A 22,303-nucleotide genomic window follows, 5' to 3' on the forward strand; every position below is an offset into this window, starting at 1 on the left:
CCAACAACATGCCAGGAAACTATATCACTTCCATGTGAACTGTCTTAGGAAGATTTGGAAGATCACCTGGCAATTTAAGGCACTGAGGTCCTCTCTGGAGCTGAACTGCCAACCATTCAATCTCTACTGCAGAGAGCGCAACTCCAGTGGGCTGGCCCCATAGCCTGAATGCCAAACATATGCTTACCTAAAAGATTATTTTACAGAGAACTGGCACAAGGCAAGTGGACACACAGAGGTCAGAGGAAGGGATACAAGGACACTCTCAAGGTCCTTCTGAAGAACTAAAGTATTGATTGTAAAGACACTGGCACAGGACCATGCGACATGGTGTGCCTGTGTCAAAGAAGGCACTGTGCTCTATGAGCAGAGTAGAATCACAGTAGCACAAAGGAAATGTGAGATACACAAATCTAGAGACATCTCCGTCCCAAATGTTCAAATGGATTATTTTTGCCTGACCCATGATGGAACCCTATGAGCTCACACTGAACTGATCAGCCACAGTCCAACACTCTGCACCTTGACTCCAACATCATGATGTCATTGGTCCCCTTCAAGCACAAAGGATGAACAACAACTCGGTTTGCAAAATGCATTACAAATATCTCATTTTACCTGGGACATAGGTGTTATTATCTCCATTTTGCGTATGAAGAAACCAGCGGTTAAGTGATTTGCCCAGGGTTACATAGCTAGTAAATGTCTAAGGCAAGATTTGAATTCAGGTCTTCCTGAATCTGGGTCCATTACTCTGTCCATTGTTCCACCTATTTGCCATGACGTTGGGAACATCACTTAATTTCTCTGGACCTCAGTTTCTTCATTTGTAAAATAATGCTATTGGACTGGATGATATGTAAAACAACTCAGAATCGTGTTTCATTCAAAGTCACAGCCAAAAATGACATAGTGTTGCCTCCAAGGTAACAGCCCAATCAGACATCAAGACAATAAGTCGTATCGGAATCAGGAAGAGGGAGATCACTTCCGTTTGAGGTGATCAGACCCTTCTTCATTCGAGAAGTGGGATTCGAACTGGACTTAGAATTATTTGATTGGGGGGAGTGGAAAGAGCAGGGATGGATATGCCACTGATTATCTTAACTAAGTCCTCCATTTACTCTATCTGAACAAGCAGGAAGGAAAAGGTTGTATGGCCCGTAGCATGTCCACAACATCTACTCTCAGTGTCCTCATCGGTAAAATGAAAGGGCTTCTCTCTAAAATCTCTTTTAGCCCTATGAGTCTATGAACTTTACATTACTGACTTCTACAAAATAAAAAACATCTTCCTAGTGATTTGTTTCATATAGCTTGTCTTCTCTTCCTAATTCTTATACCTCTCATATTCTCTATTGAAACTGGCACAGTGACATATAATAGACCAAGGGTGGTCAAGCTGACTGTGGACTGGGCCAGCTTTCACTGGAGTCATTGGTCTAGGGACACAGTAAGTGAAAACAAAAACAACCAGGCTACCTTTGTTATAAAAATGTTTTCCTTTGTTGCAGATTTGGTTAAATATCCTTAAGTATCTGTAGGTTATTATAATCATAACATGGGTCTCTCAAAAGACAGCGTCAATCTCCATCAGAATAGCATTCCCCTCCCCCACCCCCGCTTCCCAGCTTCTCATACTTTCAAGGCCACACATGAAGCTCTCAGTAGCTTCAGGAGGTCATAAGGTCATGACTTGGCCACCCCTATTGTAGGCATTCAATAATTACTTGTTGACTGATTGATTATACTGTACAAGATATACATAGTAATGAAACTGACTCTCATCGGGTTGTGTATACAGTCTCATTACCGCAAAACCAAGTAATTAAGTGCTTAAGCATGTATGTATGCCTACCTATTTAATTATATATGGGCATCTCCAGGTTTTCTTCGTTAGGACTATGTGTGTTTTCCTCTCTTACCCTTTCTCTTTCAGGTTAGATCTATGTTTCCCAAATTACTTTGGCTATGGAGCATTTTGGCCTTGAAGGATATTACTAGAGCTAATGTAGGCTGACTTAGGGGTGCTAGGGAAATGGAATATAACCGAGGAAAAGAATATTTGGGAAAGTTTGGAGATTTGGGGGAGCAAAATAGAAGAAATCAAGCTCATATTCATACCAAAAAGTTTCTTAACCTAAGTATTTTTAGTACAAACATAAAATCATATTGAATATTTTAGAGGGAAAATGTTAATATCAAAGTTTTCTCATAGAACTGAATAAACATTTGCTAACCTCCTATGTGCCCAGACACTGAGACAAAAAAAAAATAATAATAAAGACCCTGCCCTCAGAAAACATGAATTCTGCTGGGACTCCATTCCTATAACACAGAACACCATGGAACCAAGTTGGATAAGGGTTGGGTTAGAAAGGAAACTCCTTAAAAGGGCCACAAAATATCTTCTTCACCCTCTGAAAATCAGTCATGTCAGCAAAGCTATGTCATGCATGACTGCCTTTCTCCATAAACATTTGATAATAGTAATAATAACTCATTTCTTCAGTACTTTATGATTGGGCAAAGCACTGCCCAAGCAATGGCTCAGTGGGGAGAGGCAATGTAAGAAGTGATTTCCCAGTTTATACTTGAGGTTATGAGGAGACACCAGTCTTCTTGCTTATCCTAGCATGAGATATTTCATCTCCCAATTTTGTTCACCTGCCCTGGCTGGTCGCCTGTGCCTGGTATGCTCAACCTCCCCACATCTGCCTCATTCAAGACTCAGCTCAAATCTTACCTTCTTCAAAAGGCCTTTCCAAACTCCCCATAGTACTAGTGCTTCCCTCTGAAATAACCTGAGATTATAGACCTTGTATGTATGTTGCTGTTTGCATGCCATCTCCCCCGTTAGGATATATCTTCAAAGGCAGGGGTTGTGGTTGGGGCTTCTTTTGTACTCCTAGTGCCTAGTATAGTGCCTGAAACACAGTAGGCATTTAATGAACGCTTGTTGTCTGATTGACTTGGCTGAATTGGTTTAAATGATTTTAGTCAGCGAGGAAGAAGATCAGTTTTGAGAGGAAGTATGATACGATGGGAAAGCATTAACTCTGGAGTCTGAGGTCCTGGGTTAAAATATTCTCTGACACTTGCTATCTAGGTGACCTTGGGCAAGTTACGACATCCCTGGACCTCAGTTTCTTCATTTGTAAAATCGGGGAGTCGGAAGAAATTATCTCAGACATCCCTTCCTGCACTAGATTTGTGTTTCTATTATCCTATGTTAGGTTTCAGGTCCTGGTTCTGCCACTTATTACTAAGTGAGACTTTAAGCAAGTCACTTAACTTCTGTTTGATTCAATTTCCTCATCTGTAAAACGGGGATAATAATGATACTTACCTCAGAGTTGTGAGAAGCAAATGAGATAATATTTATAAAGCACTTAGTATAGTGCCTGGCACATAGTAGGTGCTATAAAAATGTTATTATTATTATTATTATAGGAATTAGACCATATCACCTTAAAATTCCTTCCAGCTCTAAAACTATAATCCTATGACAAGAACCCAGATTTCCTGATTCTGAGTCCAGGTTGAGTCACTGGACCTGGGAAAGATTCTGCAATCACTAGGAGTTGTTTTTTTTTTTCTCCATCTGCCTGCACGTGCCTATGAGCATGCACACACATACCCACTCTATCCACCAGGTAATGACTTCATTGTCCAGGAGAGGCTTCCATGTTGATCTAATTTCCCCATGCATCTTACCTGATAAACTACAAAAAGCAAACATCCAAATTTAACATGAGCCATGATAACATAAGGACTCCTCCTGGACATCATCTCAAGCTCCCAGCAAACAAAGAGGTCCCGAGAACCCTACAGAATATTTTTCTTTCACCTGTTCTTGTTTGGGGTTCTAATACATGCCATTCAATAACAACCCCATTTGGAACTTAGGGCACTGACTCCAAAGTCACACGTCAGATCCCATTACAATGAACTCCAAGGCAGAGTCTAAATTTATTTTTGGTTTTAGAATTTTTGCATTTGAATATTGCTAAAAGTAAGTGAGTCATGGACTGGGCTTTAAACCATTGCATCCCACAAAGAGTATACTATCACTGGTTTTCTGGAAAAGGATTTGAGGACTGATGCCTGATTGTCCTTCTCTCCATAGCAAGAAAGTAGCTGAATTAGGTAAAGTTTGTTCCTTTATTCAAACTACTAATCAATAAGCATTTATTTAGTGCTTACTATGTACCAGACACTATGCTAAGCATTAAGGACAGAAAAGAAAGGCAAAAACACTGTGCCTGCCCTCAAGGATCTTACAGTCTAATGTGGAAGACAAATGTACTTATATATAGCTATGTATGTACGAGATAAATACAGAGTAGTTGGAGGGTGATCTCAGAAGTGAAGGCACTAGGAACTGGATGGGAGGTGGCATGGAATGAAGTGGAAATATAAGAGACTTCTTGCAGAAAATGACTTTTGAGCTGAATCATGGGAGGAAGCCAGGGATCCTAAGTCAAGGGAAGGACAGAGAGTATTCTAGGCATTGGGTACAGCTAGGGCAAAAACAAAGATATGGGAGATAATGGAGAGTTCCGAGAGAGGGCAGTGTAGCTAGAATATAAAGAGGGGGCAGGGGTAAAAGACAGAAGGGAGGATAATATGGAAAAAGACTAGAAAGGTAGAAAGTGTCCAGGTTGTGAAGAGCATTAAAAAACTATGGAGTTTATATGTGATCTTAGACCTAAAGGTGATAGGGAGACACTGAAATCTGAGTGGAGACCTGTGGTTTAGTTGAATCACTTTGACAACTGTTTAGAGGATAGCGGAGTAACTTGAGGCAGGGACATTATTTAGAAGCCCACAAGGCTCTAAACTAGGGTTGTTGTTTTGGGTCCTTGATTTTCAAAGAGCATCAATGACATCACAGGGTGATGGCTTCACTTGTGTGTGAACAGTGCTTAAGTGAGGCAGAGTTGCACAAAATCTGATGACTCACTCTCTCTTCCAGAGTCCTCTAAGTCCAATGGCAGGACAAAAGTCAGGAAAACTGGACAGGATTCAGTGGATGACTGACATCTCAGATATCTGACCAAGCTCCAATCACTCCAAGTGCCTGTTTCAGCCATTTTCATGGCCATTGGAACAAATTGTTCTCATCTGCCCATCCTGTCAAGGAAAGTCTTCACGTGCTTGGAGTAGCCATCCCCGAACTCCCTGACAGGTTTGAGGTCTATCAGTTACCCTCAACCTGGGTTAGCCCATCTGCCAAAATGGTTTTGGGGTGTGGCTTGCTACACATACTATAGCTTCTTGGAGCCACAGGTAAGATACGGATGACTAGTTGAACACCAAAGGTGAATGAGCAGCCCTGAAAAGGGCTCAGCAAGCCCTGATACCAGAGGTGCTAGTCCTCCCTTACACACACACACTCCCCAACTTGGGTGGTGTTGAATGAATATATGAATATATGAATGTATGAATGAAAAGAAGGAGATGTGAAGGCAGAAAGAAGAAAATTCTCAAAATGATCACAAATGAGTAATGAGGGGTTGTGGATGACTCTGAGATGCTCCTCCGGGCCCAATCCCAAGGTGACCCAGGATTTTCTACTTAGCTGCCCTATGTAGACATTACTCCTAATCCTAAATAATTTCCTTCACACACCTCCCACCAATTTTATAAAAAGCTATTGTAATTTGTATAGTGCTTTAAAGTTTACAAAACGCTCTCCTATTCTCATGAGACAGATGAAGCAAAGATTGACCTCAATTTACAGACAAAAGAAAAGAGACATGGAAAGATTACATGACTTAGCCAGGGCCACAAAGGTAGAAAATGTCAGAACCAGGTTTTGAACTTTGGTTTTCTGATAACAAGACCAAGTTTTAGGGCTTTTTCCCATGACACCACCCTGCATTGCTTGGCTTGTGCTTCCATTCCTTCAAAGTCCAATTCTTTTCTAGATAAAAGACAAATTGATTTTAGTTATTACCCACAGAGTACTCTTGTGATGCCCCAAGTTTACCTCTGCACACATGATTCTCAAATTCTCAGCTCCAATGAGTTTTCTGGTCCGATCTCCAGTCCTGTTCCTTCAATGACTTATTAGACATTTCCATTTTAATGTCTCATTGTCACCTCAAATCCCACATGTTCAAAATGGAATTTATCATTAGAACAGCTTTGCAGGGAGTGGAACTTAGTAACTGTGTAACTTAGACTACTCACTTCACTCTTAAAAGCTTTATTATTCTCACCTATAAAATGGAGACAGTGATACTTTCTTATCTGATATGATTTTTGTGGAATCAATTATAATTATAATGGTGGCATGGATGTAATCCCTAAAGGTTTACAAAGGGATTTCCATACATTATCTTCTTTGACCCTTACAAAGACAACACCATGAGATGGGTGTTATTAACATCCCCATTTTACAGTTAAAGCAATTGATGCTCAGGGTCACACACCTAACAAATATCAAAAATAGTATTCTTAAACATCTCTTCCTGGTTCAGTACTCCTACTACCCTACATTGCCTCTCAACGTGAAAAATGTTTTCGGATCAACATAAAGTATTATTGTTTAAAAGGCGTTGTCTTACTTAATTTTCACAGCAATAATGTGAGGCAAGCAGTGTAAGTATTGTTGCCCCCATTTTCCAAATGAAGAAACTGAGGTTCAGAGAGTGACAGCTGGTCAGCAGAAAAGATGGGTCTCTAATCTAGATTAAACACTATGGCATTAATTAAAATCCCACCTGGAACTGGAAATTGAGGGGATGCCCATCAATTGGGGAATGGCTGGACAAGTTGTGATATCTTAATGTAATAGAATACAGTTATACTATAAGAAATGATAAGCAGGTGGATTTCAGAAAAACCTGAAAAGACTTACATGAAGTGATGCTGAGTGAAGTGAGTAGAACAGGAGAACATTGTACAGAGTAACAACAACATCGTGCAATGATCAACTTTGATAGACTTAGCTCTTCTCAGCAATACAGTGATCTAAGACAATTCCAAAAGACTCGTGATGGAAAATGAGTACAGAGAAAGAACTATGGGGTCTGAATGTAGATCAAAGCATACTATTTTCTCTTTTTCTCTTCCTTCTCATGCTTTTCCCCTTTTGTTCTGATTCTTCTTTCACAACATAACTAATGTGGAATATGTTTAATATGATTGTACATCTATAGCCTATATCGGACTGCTTGCCCTCTTGGGGAGGGTGGAAGGGAAGGAGGGAGGGAGGGAGGGAGAAAAAAGTAGTTTGGAACTCAAAATCTCGTAAAAATGAATGTTGAAAACTATCTTTACATGTAATTGGAAAAAATGAAATACTATTAAGTGGAAAAAGAAAAAATTAAAATCTCTCCTCAGACACTAACGAGAAATGTCAGCCTGGGTAAGTTCCTCCAGCTGCTCATGCCTCTGTTTCCTGGTGTGTAAAAGGAGAGGGTTGATTGTGATGGCCTCTAAGGTACCTTCCAACTTTAGAGCTATGATCCTATGATTAATCTAAAAAAAAAAAAGAAAAGGCCCACAAACCATCCGTGAACATCAAAAGTATCCTCTCAGAGCTGTTTTCTTTTTCTTTAAGATCTGACAGGCAAGATTCACCTTTCACTTTAGCTGATTTCTCTCCATACCTGACAGTAAATCACATACCACTTATCCTTTCCTTTTTCCTTATTTTATTCTCCCTACAAGGCTATAGGCTTCGCAAACATGGCCAGCCAGATTTCCCAAAGAATAGGCCGAGTATCCAGCCCACGAGGTTTCTCTTTCCCACCGACCACTATGTCCAACTCTGACCACCTCCAGAGATATTTAAACTAGATGCTCAGTGTCATCATATTCCCTGTCTGAACAGCCTCATGGGAAGTACCTCCCTCTCATCCTCTTTAAACCGAAAATCACTAGCTGCCAGCTTGCCATGATCAGCCCTTTGCCAGCAGGAGACCCCAGAATCTTTCCCCAGCCTGCTTCATTCACACAGGGCTGAGGGGCTCAGGGGCCCTTTGTTATCTAGCTTGTCAGTATCACGAGTAAAAGTTGGGGACCAGTGGAGGCATTTCGAAGAAAAGTATTTAGGTAATCAACAGATCTAGCAAATATTTAAAATATCAGAAGACCAAAAAATTGGTGGAATGCCCACTGCTGCCTTCTGCACGGACACAAATCTCTGGGGAGCATTGTAGAGATACAATCAGTAACTAAGGAAAGAGGCCTTTGACACATTTAAGCTCTGCTACCCTGAAGATAAGACTTTAAAAACCAACAGCCTGCCTATCAATGACTTCAGAGAGCATACCCTTCTGTGCTTTAGAATTATATTACATCCACCTCACAGCACTTTTTTTTTCCCTTGACTGTCTCCAATACCCAGGCATGTATATCCACAATCTGGACTTCATGGAAAACTTCTTTTCCAGAACTCTTGGCTCTGCCTCATACATCTTTGGGGTCAAAGCTCACAAGAGCAAGGGGAAGGGAAGCCCTGGGCACACTGAACTGCCAAAGGGAGGCAGTTGACAGAAGCAAACAGCCTGGCTGGACACATACAGATGAACCTCAGTGCATTTCCAAACCCTGTTTGGAAATTCAACTCAGTACATTTCCAAACCCCATAGCATATTTGCATGCTATGGCCAGTACTAGAGCAGGGGAGAGCGGCTTTTCAAGTCTGAGGATCATCTAGGCTGTCATAGCAGCTTTACAACTTTCATCAACAGGTGGGCGGTAACAGAGACAAAAGGGGAAATTCAAATCCATCCATCCATTTGTCTGTTTGCTAACAGCTTCGGCGAATGGTTTGATGGTGGAGAAAACTGAAACTTGTGGCAGAATTGAGGATTTGGGACTACATGTCAATTTCAGTTAAACATCATTGCCTTAAGTGGTATAGTGTTAGATTTGGAAGACCTGAGTTCAAATCCTGCCTCAAACACTAGTTGTGTGGCTCTAGGCAAGTCACTTTACCTCTCAGTCTCAGTTTCCTCATTTATAAAATGGGTTTCAGAATAGCATCAACTATCCCAGGGTAGTTGTGGGGATCAAATGAGATAACATATGTAAAGTGCTTTATAAACCATAAAATGATATATAAATGCTAGCTATTATAAAATTATTATATAAAAGAACCATGAGTACTTCAGCAATGACTATATGGCTAGTTCTTCATTCTTTATTGTTGTTATTCAGTCATTTCAATCTTGTCTGACCCTTTGTGACCCCATTTGGAGTTTTCTTGGCAAAGATATAGGAGTAGTTTGTCATTTCCTTCTCCAGTTCATTTCACAGATGAGGAAACTGAGGTAAACAAGGGTCAGTGACTTGACCAGGGTCACACAGCTAGGAGAAGATGAGTCTTCCTAACACCCGGTCCATACCCTAGCTGCCTATCCATTCTTTTATATAGATATATATATAGATATATATAGATATGTATAGATATCTATATATATAAAATAACATTAATTTGTTTATTTTTAGTTTTCAACATTCACTTCCACAGGATTTTGAGTTCCAAATTTTCTCTCCATCTTACCCCCTCCCCAACCCCAAGACGGCATACGTTCTGAACACCCCTTCCCCTAATCTGCCCTCCCTTCTATCACCACCGCTCCTTTCTCTTATCCTCTTTCCCTTCTATTTTCCTATAGGTCAGGATAGATTTCTATACTCCATTGCCTGTACATCTTATTTCCCAGTTGCTCATGAAAACAATTTTTAACATTTGTTTTTAAAACTTTGGGTTCCAAATTCTCTCCTTTCCTCCCTCCCCATCCACCTTCATTGAGAAGGCAAGCAACTCAAAACAAGTTATACATATGTATTCATGCAAAACACTTCCACAGTTGTTGTGAAAAACTAACTATATTTCCTTTAATCCTATCTCCCCCCCATTTATTCTATTCTCTCTTTTGACCCTGTACCTCCTCAAAAGTGTTTGCTTGTGATTACCACCTCCCCAAATCTGCCCTCCCTTCTATCACTCTCCATCCCTGCTTATCCCTTTCCCCCCTATTTTCCTGTAGCGTAAGATAGATTTCTATACTCAATTGAGTGTGTATGTTATTCCCTCCATAAGCCAAATACAACGAGAATAAGATTCATTCATTCCCTCTCACCTTCCCCCACTTCCCCTCCACTGTAAAAGCTCTTTCTTGTCTGTTTTATGTGAGATAATTTATCCCACTCTACTTCTCCCTTTCTCCTTCTCCCAGTATAATCCACTCTCACCTTCTTAATTTGATTTTTTTAGGTATCACCCCTTCATCTTCAACTCACTCTGTGCCTTCTATCCATCTATCTATCTATACATATTTTTTTCCCCCCTCCAACTGCCCTAATACTGACAAAGGTCTCATGAGTTAAAAATATCATCTTTCCACATAGGAATGTAAACAGTTCAACTTTAATAAGTCCTGTATGATTTCTCTTTCCTGTTTACCTTTTCATGCTTCTCTTGAGTCTTGTATTTGAAAGTCATAGTTTCTATTCAGCTCTATTGGTCTTTTCATCAGGATCACTTGAAAGTCCTCTATTTACTAAATGTCCATTTTTTCCCCTGTAGGATTATACTCAGTTTTTCTGGGTAGATGATTCTTGGTTGTAATCCTAGCTCCTTTGACCTGCACAACATTATATTACAAGCCCTCCAGTCCTTTAATGTAGAAGCTGCTAAATCTTGTATTATCTTGATTGTTTCCACAATACTTGAGTTGTTTCTTTTTGGCTACTTGCAATATTTTCTCCTTGACCTGGGAACTCTGGAATTTGGCTATAATATTCCTAGGAGTTTTCCTTTGGGGATCTCTTTCAGGAGGTGATTGGTGGATTCTTTCCATTTCTATTTTACCTTCTGGTTCTAGAATAGCATGGGAGTTTTCCTTGGTAATTTCTTGAAAGATGATGTCTAGGTTCCTTTTTTTTTTGATCATGGCTTTCAGATAGCCCAATAATTTTTAAATTATCTCTCCTGTATCTATTTTCCAGGTCACTTGTTTTTCCAATGAGATGTTTCACATTGTCTTCTATTTTTTCATTCTTTTTTTTAACAATTTCTTGATTTCTTATAAAGCCACTAGCTTCCATTTGCTCCATTTTAATTTTTAAGGAAGTATTTTCTTCAGTGAGCTTTTGGACTTCCATTTCATTTGGGCAACTCTGCTTTTTAAGGCATTCTTCTCCTTATTGGCTTTTGGGACCTCTTTTGCCATTTGGGCTAGGCTATTTTTTTGACTGGTTTTTATGATTTCCTTGCACCACTCTCATTTATCTTCCCAGTTTTTGCTCTGCTTTTCTTACTTGCTTCTCAAAATCCTTTTTGAGCTCTTCCAAGGCCTGGGACTGATTCGTATTTTTCTTGAAGGCTTTGGATGCACAAGCTTTGACTTTGTTGTCTTCTTCTGGTTGGATGTTTTGATCTTCTTTGTCACCAAAGTAAGATTCTATGGTCTGACTTTTTTGTGCTATTTGCTCATGTTCCTAGCCAATTACTTGAGTTTTAAACTCTTTGTTAAGGTAGGGGTCTGCTTCCAGTGTGCAGAATGTACTGTCCCAAGCTTTAAGGGTTTTGTGCAGCTGTTTTCAGAGATACTTCTAGGGACCTATACATTTTTAGTTCTTCCGAGCTGGTATGATCAAGGGCAAGGTGTTTACTCCTTTCCTGGCCTGTGCTCTGGTCTATGAGTTACCACAAGCACTCTTTTCTGCCTTGGAACTGTGAGGAAGATTCTCTCTCCATCACCACTACAAGCTCCACCATGCCAGCACTCCTCCTTGCCCCAGGATTGCCATCCAGAACTATGACCCAGGTCTAAGCATGGGCAAAGCAATAGAATCCTGTCTCAGCACCAGCAAAAAGATCGCTGCAATCCTCCTCTGATCAACCACTCAATTCCCCCTCCATCTGTGGGCTGAGAGCTCCAGAAGCAGCTGCTGCACTGCGACTGGGGCTGCCCAAGCTCCCCCTCTCACTGTGGTCCAACAGACCTTTCCTACTAACCTTCTAAGTTGTCTTTTGTGTTTGTAGGTTGAGAAGTCTGAAAACCACCACAGCTCCCCTTGATTCAATCCCCTGAGGCGTGCTCAGGTTCTCTAAGGCCTGGTCTTTGCCTATGCGGCCCGGTCCATGATGAACTGCGCTCCTCTACCAGCCTGGTGCAACAGACTTTTCCAGTCAACCATCCATGTTGTCTTGGGCTGGAAATTTGATTCACTCTGTCTTTTTGTGGGTTCTGCTACTCTAGAATTTGTTTAGAGCCATTTTTACAGGTATTTGGAGGGGTTTGGGGTGCCCATTCATTCTTAGTTAATCCTTTAAGCCTTGTAGGGACAAAGGATCTACAATTATCCTTTCTACATCATAACTTTCCCCATAGTGATTTTGATATATCATAGGTTGGCATGAAAAATTAAATGAGAATTTTGGGTGAGTTTTGTGGAAGCTGCAGATGACATGTAAAGGCCAGCAGAGGACATAGAAAAAGCTTAGAAACTCAGAAATGCATGAAATACATGTATAGTATAATATCAACATATTTTACCTTTTATTCATTCATTTATTTATTTATTATTTTTAGGCAATTGGGGTTAAGTGACTTGCCCAGGGTCACACAGCTAGTAAGTATCAAGTGTTTGGTCTGAGGCCAGATTTGAACTTAGGTCCTCCTGACTTCAGGGCCGGTGCTCTATTTACTGCGCCACCTAGCTGCCCTTATTTTATCTTTTAATACCATAACAATTCAGACTTTTTCTCTAGCACAAAGGGAGAACCAAAAAATTTTATGTGGATTTTCCAGATCAAAGAGACACTGCATTCCTAATCCCCATGATGTTGAAGGGATAATGGTACTCCTTAATTTGACAAAATAAAACTTTGCAAACTGTTTTGAAAGACTTGGACAATAAAAGGCATACAGTCATACATCATAGATTATATGTTCCTCACTTGGTCAACAAGGTATCAAGGAATTGGCCCTTTTGTGTGTGTGTGTGTGTGTGAGTCTCTTGAGGTCTAGGCTTCCTGATTTTGGCCCTGGGACAGAAAATACAAGTAATACATGAGTAAATAAACCATATCTCAACTTTCTATAGTCAGCCAGGCTACAGAATTGAATTCTGCCCCATCTATCCTCTAGCCTAGTCCTGCATGGACATCTTGAAATTTATCCTGGGCCCAGTGCACACACCACCTTACTCTGCCTTCCACCAAGTGCTTGATGAATGATGATCAACTCAACTGTATCATTGCTCCAGGGAAGGGTAGGCCAACCTAGGAGCTATGGTTCAGTCAGAATAGCTATCATTAGAGTGATAGGCTACTAGGTGGAAGCTCCCTTCCTTCTTCTTCTCAAGTCACCTACACCATCCCCTCTTCCCTTCTTACCTCATACTTTACCACTGACAATTGAAGCTATCTGTAATAAGTTCTCCTTTTCTCAATTCCACACTTCAGTCTTTCATACCCATTCATGTCAGCCCCATCCCACTCTTCCCTTTCTTTCCGTTGTGGTTCCTGGAGCTCCCAAATTGCTCTTAGACCTATTCTCCTCACAATTCTTTCATCTTCCTGCAAATACAGAAACCTGGATATCCCAAGGAAACATGGCAACACTGGCCATCCTCTCCACCACAAGATGTACCTTCTCTTATGCCCCCTTCCTCACCAGACTAGGAGGAGGTATGATCATGCTTCCTCATTGACACACCTCCAGGCTCACCTTTCTCACCATCCCCCAGTACTTCCCTTCTTTTGTGGTTCACTTTGTCCAGATACGCCACCCCATCCAGATCCTGGCAGCTTTCTATCAACTCCCCAGGTCATTCCCTCTCCTTTCTCAAGGAGTTCAGAACCTACATCAGGCTTTCTATCCACTCCAACCCCTGTCCTAAAACTTGAGGACTTCAATTTACATGTTGACATCTCCTTGCTTCCAAGCTCATCAGTATCCATTCCCATGACCTGCACTTTCATTCTACTTCAGTCAATCACTCACAGGGTCATACCCTTGATCTCATAACAAAGGGTTTCTCTTCCTTACCTTTAATTTCTATATGACTGTAGCCTCCTCTACCTCCATTTCTTTCTCTGCTTCATCTCTTCTAAACCTCTTTTCCAACCTCATTCCAATCTCCAGGTACTTTTCTCCCTCCCTGTTTTGCCAAGCTATCATCCCTGCTCTGGCCTCACTTACCTCTCTTCAAAATCTTTATCCTTTAGTTGGCCAGCTCAGCTTTATTCCCATGCCTCATTGCCATTGTCTTATCATCATTTATCCCTTCCAAACCACAACCCTAGAGTATTCCCACCATCCGCTGTCTCATATTGCTGAATATGCCTAAAGGAAGCCACAAAACCACACTTTCTGGGTCCATTAAAAAGGTATTTTATCCAATCTCAGCTTTGTGCTCACTGCAGGACATGTGCTCACTGCAGGACATATTAAATATTTAATAAATGCTTATTGATTGATTGCATACTAATCCTTTTATGTTTTCCTGCTTGAATTCCTATTACATTCCCCTCATCAACTGCTCGAAATCTTCTCTCATCTTCTCAAACCACCTACACCATCCCCTCTTCCCAAAATGGAAGCCATGTGTAATACATTCTCTTTTTCTTGATTCCACACTTCAAATCACATCAACACCATCCCCCATTCTTTCCTTCTTTGCCCCAGTCTCAAGGGAAGAGTTAGAACCTCTCCTTGCTGAAGCCAGGCTCTCTAGTTCCCTTTAATCCATTTTCTCTCATTTCTTCTGGGAGATTGCCCATTATATGATGCCTTTCTTTCTGTAATTCTCAACTTCACATTATCCACCGGCTTCTTTCCTGTTGTCTACAACCATGTCTCATCCTTAAAAACTTTCATTCGACCAAATCATCAAACTATCATCCTTTAGCTCTCTTCCCTTTCATACCTAAGCTCCTAGAAAAAAGCTTTCTCTGTACTCATTGCCTCTCTTTTCTTACCTCCCACTCACTTCAATCCCTTATAATTTGGCTTCTAAGCTGGTCTCACTAAAGTCATCAATGAGTTCTATATTGGTAAATACAATGGTTTTCTTAGTCTTTATCCTTGTTGACCTCTCTGCAGCATTTGACACTTTTTAACCATCTCCTCCTTTTGATTAATCTCTCCTCCCTGGGCTTTCCAGACACAGCTCGATTGTGATTTCTCTTCTTTTTTGTTTGGCCAATTGTCCTTAACTTTCATTTGCAAGATCATAATCCATATCTAGCCCTCATTGTTAGGTGTGGCTCAGGACTCTGCTTTTCTCTGTCTATACTCTATCTTGGTGATTTCTTCAGCTTTCTTGAACTAAACTATCATATCTATGTAAATGACTCTTAAATCTCTATATGTCTACATAAAGTCCTAGCCTCTCTCCTAAACTCCTATCCTGCCCTACCTGAAAGTTTCGTGTTATTGTTTAGGCATTTCAATCATGTCCAACTTTCCATGACCCCGTTTTGGGGTTTTCTTGGCAAAGATACTGGAGTGGTTTGCCATTTCCTTCTCCAGCTCATTTTACAGATGAAGAAACTGAAGTAAGCAGGGTTAAGTGATTTGCCCAAGATCACACAGTTAGTTAAGTGTCTGAAGTTGGATTTAAACTTAAGTCTTCCTGACTCCAATCCCCGTGTTCTAGCAATCTAGCTGTCCTGTAAGTTCCATCACTGTCTCAAATTTATTGTGTCCAAACCTGAATTCATCACCATTTCCACTAAGCTAGAGATGTCAAACTCAAATAGAAATGGATCCCAAATAGACATGGAGACATATTGACTCAGAAAACCACTAACTTCATGTTGTATTGTACTTTTATTTATTCTGTTAAGCATTTCCTAATTACATTTTGATCTAGTTTGAACTGCACTTGGAGTCTTGCAGGCCATTTGCTGCCTATTAATTTGGTATTTGCACTAAACCCACCCTTCCACCTATCTTCCCTATTTTTATCCAGGTCATTGTCATCCAACCCAGGTTACAACCTAGAAGTCATTTTTACCTCTTTGCTGTCATTCCTCTAATATCCAGTCAGCTGCAAAGGCTTGTTTATTCTACCTCCTCAACATTTCTCACATCTGTTCTCTTTTCTCTACTCATATGACCACCACTCTAGTTCAGGCATTTGTCATCTTTTCTCTGAGCTATCGCAAAAACCTACTAATTGATTAGGGTAAAAGGTGTTGTTCAGTCATGTTTCAACTCTTTGTGATCTCATTTGGGGTTTTCCTGAAAAAGATACTAGAGCAGTTTGTCATGTCCTTCCACAGCACATTTTATAGCTGAAGAAACTAAGGCAAATAGGATTAAGTGACTTGCCCATAGTCACACAACTAGAAAGTGTCTGAGGCCAGATTTGAACCCAGGAAGATGAGTCTCCCTGATTCCAAGCCCTTTCTTTCCATTGCGGCTCCTGGAGTTTTATCTTCTATGCCACCTAGCTGCCCTGAGTAAAAGTACCTGGGTTCAAATTATACTAGTTGTGTCACTATGGGCAAGTCATGTAACTTCACTGGAGTTTCCTAATCTGCAAAATAATATGGTTAGACTCTGCTTTTCATTGCATCCTCCATATAGCTGCCAAATTGATATTCCTAAAGAATAGGTATGACCATGTCACTTTCGTGTTCAAGAAGCTTTCATGGCTCCCTATTGCTCATTTCTCCCCTTCACACACTATATGCATATGCCAAGCTAGCCTCTTTCTTGTTTCCCCATAAATAACATTCCATTTCTTATTTCTCTACCTTTGCCTAAGATTTCTGCACCCTTGGAATGTTTTCCCATCTCTCCTATGCTTCCTTGAGCCTACAGGTCCCTTCAAACTCAAGTACCACCTATTTCAAGAAGTCTTTCCTGGTTTTTCCAGTTGCTCAGTACTCCATACATGACTTTGCATTTACTTTTAGTCTATAGATGTTTAGTCTTACAGATTCATGGAGGAGGGGGACTTTCCATCCCACCCAACTTCAGAGCAGGTGCCAATATCTTCTGACTGCTTCACCTCAGCCATAATGACTCCTTTAATCGATGACTAAGCTAGAACTCCCCGGATATATTAAAGGGGTGATCCCTGGCCCTTAAATCCCCTTCTTTCTGCTGGCATTGAAATATAAGGATGACTCACTGAACTCAGAGTCAGGTGGAGAGATTGATTTCCCTTCACCTGGCTATGAGCCATCAGCTCATGTCCCCTTAGGAAAGCCTGTGCCTGCAATGAGCCTGCCTCCCTGCAAGAGCCTGTACCAAAGGAAAGAATACATAAACTGGAGGGTCTCTGCACCTGTTCTGATGTGTGTTGGGGAAGGTAGGGTGAAGGGAAGTGCCCCTTCATCACTTAACCTCTATGGCAGGGCTGGGGAACCTGCCCTAGAGAGTCCTGCAACTAGCATAATGTGGGGCACTCAGAAGGCTCTTCCTGGTGTTTCCTGTTTGATTAACTGACTGATTGATTGATTCCCATTCTGTTACTTTGCCCTGTAAGACAACCTTTCCTCAAATATATGCTCTCAGGGAATTCTCCAAAATAAAAAAAAAAGGATCATAGAGTGTATTAGGGGCCAGCTAAGGGGCTGGCCCTGGAGTCAGTACTATCTGAGCCCAAATCTAGCCTCAGACACTTACTAGCTGTGTGCCCCTGGGCAAGTCACTTAACCCTGTTTGCCTCAGTTGCCTCATCTAAAAAATGACCTGGAATAGGAAGTGTCAAACCATTCCAGTGGTTTTTTTCTTTGCCAAGAAAGTTCCAAATGAGATCACAAAGAGTTAGAAATAAGTAGACAATTTTTACTCCAAACGTTCAATATTTTTAATGGCTTGGACGGAACAATGATCTCTCAGAGAGGCAACGTGATACATGTGATAGAAAGAGCACTGGATTAAGAATCCAAGACTTTTTTCTCATTCAGTTTCTTGTCTTGGATTTGTTACTGAATAGTCCTATAATCGTAGGCAAGCCACCTCTCTGGGCCATCTGCACAATGGAAATAATTAGGCCAAATACATTTTCCAACCTCCCAGTCACTCGACCAAGCCCTTTACTTAGCAAACATTGCAACCACCCCCCAAACTCATCTTTCAAGAATTGGGGAGGAGACTCTGAAAGAACTAGAGAAACCAGGGGTAGATAACAGGTGAGTAGCTGTAAGACAAGCCTTTAACCACAGCATACTAATGTATCAGATTAGGAAGGGTCAGGTGTGGTCTTCCCCCAGAGGCCTCCCATTCAAAGCCTGAGATCAAGAGAAGCTTATTGAAAGCAGCCTGCCAGTTTTTTGTTTTTTTGTTTTGTTTTGTTTTTGTAAAGCCAGAGGTTGTGCATTCATGGGGAATTTTTCCAGAAGGAATTTTAAAACAGCCTGAAAATACCAGGAACTCCCAGGATAACACTCTTACCAATTTACATAATGTGAGGGTTGAAACAGAGGACTGTAAGGCAGTCCTTTTAAACTGTGACACAGTTTAAAATAGTGAACCTTGGATGGCATTAAACTACAATCCTCTAAAAACACAATTATAAAGCACTTAAGATTGTTCAGCCAATCAGATTCCTTGATTGGCTGAATGCCCCTAACCCTGTAATTTTTCATACAGGGGGCCTTGTATTCCACGGTTAACTGGTTGTTGGACTCTTCCACTGTGATAATTTCCAGGGGGGAGCTAATGTTCATTTGAACAAATATTATTTTCTGCTGCTTTAGTCCATTTTTCAAAAATGTCAATCTTTGATAACAGAACTCCTAGTTACCTATTAAGAATGCTGAATATTGTTGAAGTTGCTGGCAAGGAGAGGTTTTGATTGTTTGAATATAAGATGGCTACATAAAATGACCTAGCTTAATTCCAGTTTGGCCATATGCTACCTCTGTGAATCTATGTACAGTTCAAACATTCATTCTTTTGGTTACTCTGTCTGCAAAATGAGATTAATAATTATACTCACTTCTTGCAATCAGCTTGCATGGTAAGGTCGTTTGTATCTAATTCAATTCTACAAGCATTTATTAAGTGCCTACCGTGTTCCAGGCTCTGTGACGTGTGCTGGGGGAGAAGGAGGAGGAACAAAATTTAAATGGTTCCTACCCTCAAGCTTTACATCCTAATGGAGAATTGAAGGGAAGTGTCAACATGTACACAAAGAAGCAAATGCAAAATATGAGCAAAGTAAATGCAAAATAAATTCTGGGGGAAACACTAACAAATTGGGATGGGGGGGAATCAATAAAGGCTACTTGAAAAAGGTTTATTTGTACTCAGCCTAAGTAGAGTTAGGGATTCCAAGAAGCAGAAGTTGGGAGTGGGAGAGCAAGAGGCAGCCAATGCAAAGATGGGGAGGTGGGAGATTTAATATTGACTATCAGGTATAGAAAGTAGGTCAACTTGGCTAAAATGTAGGATATTTAAGGCAGAGTAAAGCAAAATTAGCCTGGAGAGATGGGATGTAGTAAGAACGGAAGAACTATAAATGTCAAACAAAAGAGTTTTATTTTATCTCCAAGGCAATAATGATATTGACGCTATTAGAGGAGTGATGTGGTGGTTTAAGAATATAGACATGGCAGCTGTGTAAAGTATGGATTGGAGTAGGGAGAGAATAGAGGGTCTGAATGAGGATAACTATGGTGTGAATGGAAGCAAACAGACAGAAGCGTGTTTAGGAAGAAAGATGATGAGTTTGGTTTTAGATAGGCTTAGTTGGGGATGTGCATGGGATATCCAGGTGGCAGAGTCTAACAAACAGAACTATGGTTGAAGAACTAGAGAGATAGATAAGAGATATGTAGATGTGAGAATCGTCTGCATAGAGATGATCCTTGAACCCATGAAAGATGATGGCATCATCAAGAAACAAAGTTCTTTTTGTGATGGCAAAGAATTGAAAACTGAAGAAGGGGCCCATCAGTTGAGGAATAGCTGAACAAGGTATAATATATGTATATGATGGAATACTATTGTGTTGTAAGAAATAATGAAGAGGATGGTTTTAGAAAAACCTAGGAAGACTTTTACAAACTGATGCAAAGTGGAGTGAGAGGAACCAGAAGAACAAGTTATAAAATAACAATATTGTAAAGATAACAACTTTGAAAGACTAACTCTGATTGACACAACAGAACCACAAGACTCATTTTGTGTGTGCCTTATCAACAATCACTTCCATATGCTTTTGAGTTTTAAATTTTTCTCCCCCTTCCTCCCCACCTCCCTTTCCAAGAAGGTGCATTCCTATTAAACATATTTTCATATTGGTCATGTTGTAAGGAAGAATTAGAACCAATAGGAGGAACCACAAGAAAGAGGAAACAAAACAGAAGGAAAAAAAAGAGCAAATAGTATGTTTCAATCTGTATTCAAACTTCATAGTTCTTTCTCTGGATGTCAATAGCATTTTCCATCATGAGACTTTTGGAGGTGTCTTAGATCCTTGCATTGCTGAGAAGAGCTAAGTTGATCAAAGTTAGTCATTGCACAATGTGGCTATCACTGTGTACAATGTTCTCCTGGTTCAGCTCACTTCACTCGGCATCAGTCCATACAAGTCTTTCCAGGTTTTTCTGAAATCTACCTGTTCATCATTTCTTATAGCACAATAGCATTCCATTACATTCATATGCCACAACTTGTTCAGCCATTCCCCAATTGATGGGCATCCCCTCAATTTCCAATTTTTGCCACCACAGAAAGAGCTGCTATAAATATTTTTGTACATGTGGGTCCCTTTCACATTTTTATGATATCTTTGGGATACAGCCCTAGAAGAAGTATTGCTGGGTTGAAGGGTATGCACATTTTTATAGCCCTTTGGGCATAGTTCCAAATTGCTCTCCAAAATGGTTGGATCATTTCCCAACTCCACCAACAATGCATTAGTGTTTCAATTTTCCCACATCTCCAACATTTACCATTTTTCTGTGTGATGTGGTACCGCAGAGTTGTTTTGATTTGCATTTTTCTAATCAATAGTGATTTAGAGCATTTTTTCATATGACTATAGATAGCTTTAATTTCTTCCGTGAAAACTACCGGTTCATATCCTTTGACCATTTATCAATTAGAGATTGGCTTGTATTCTTATGAATTTGACTTAGTTCTCTATATATTTTAGAAATGAGGCCTTTATCAAAGATAATGCTGTAAAAATTGTTTCCTAGCTTTCTGCTTCCCTCCTAATCTTGGTTGCATTGACTTTGTTTGTGCAAAAGCTTTTCAATTTAATGTAATCAAAATTAGCCATTTTTCATTTCATAATATTCTCTGTCTCCTGTTAGGTCATGAATTCTTCTGTTCTCCACAAATCTGACAGGTCAACTATTCCTTGCTTTCCCAGTTTGCTTATACTATCAGCCTTTATATCTAAATCATAAACCCATTTTGACTTTATTTTGGTATATAGTGTGAGATTTTGGTTTATGCCTAGTTTCTGCCATACTCTTTTCCAGTTTTTGTCAAATAGTGAGTTCTTATCCCAGAAGCTGGGGTCTTTGAGTTTATCAAATAGTAGATTACTATAGTCATTGACCACTGTGCCTTGCATGCCTAACCTATGCCACTGATCCACCACTCTGTTTCTCAGCCAGTCCCAAGCAGTTTTGATAATTGCTGTTTTATAATACAATTTAAGATCTGGAACGGCTAGGCCCCTTTCCTCTGCATTTGGAAGAAATGATCCTTAATGGACTTTTAGCAGTGAATCCTCCAAAAAGTTTGTTATTGTTCACTTGTTTCAGTTGTATCAGACTCTTCATGACCCCATTTGGGATTTTCTTGGCAAAGACACTGGAATGGTTTGCCATTTCCTTCTCCAGTTCATTTTACAGATGAAGGAACTGAGACAGATGGAGTGAAGTGACTTGCTTAGAATCACACAGATAGTAAATGTCTGAAGTCAGATTTGAACTCAGGAAGATGAGTTTTTTTGACTCCAAGCCTGGCACTGAGCCAGTTAGCGGCCCTCCAAAAAGTTACCACTACCCTAAAATGGAGGTGGTGGAATCATCCTATAGAATGTAAACTCCTTGAGCACAGGGATGGTTTTCCTTTTGTATTTTTTATTCCTAGTGCCTACAATAGGCCCCAGTACATAGCAGGCATTTAATTGTTGACTTCTCCTTGATTGATTCATCCTCATTGGAGATCTTCAAGTGAAGGGGTGGATAACTTGGTAGGTATGTTATAGAAAGGATTCTTGTTCACATTTGGGTCAGGCTGGATGGACTCAGATGCCCCTTTAAAATGATAAGATTCTATGGTTCTATGATTCCGTGTACCCGGTGTCTCGGTACTCAGCTCAACGTTATTGTTCCAGGATA

The sequence above is a fragment of the Phascolarctos cinereus genome, unplaced genomic scaffold (genome assembly GCF_003287225.1).
Source record: "Phascolarctos cinereus isolate Bilbo 61053 unplaced genomic scaffold, phaCin_HiC Scaffold_7;HRSCAF=346, whole genome shotgun sequence".
Lineage (NCBI taxonomy): Eukaryota > Metazoa > Chordata > Mammalia > Diprotodontia > Phascolarctidae > Phascolarctos > Phascolarctos cinereus.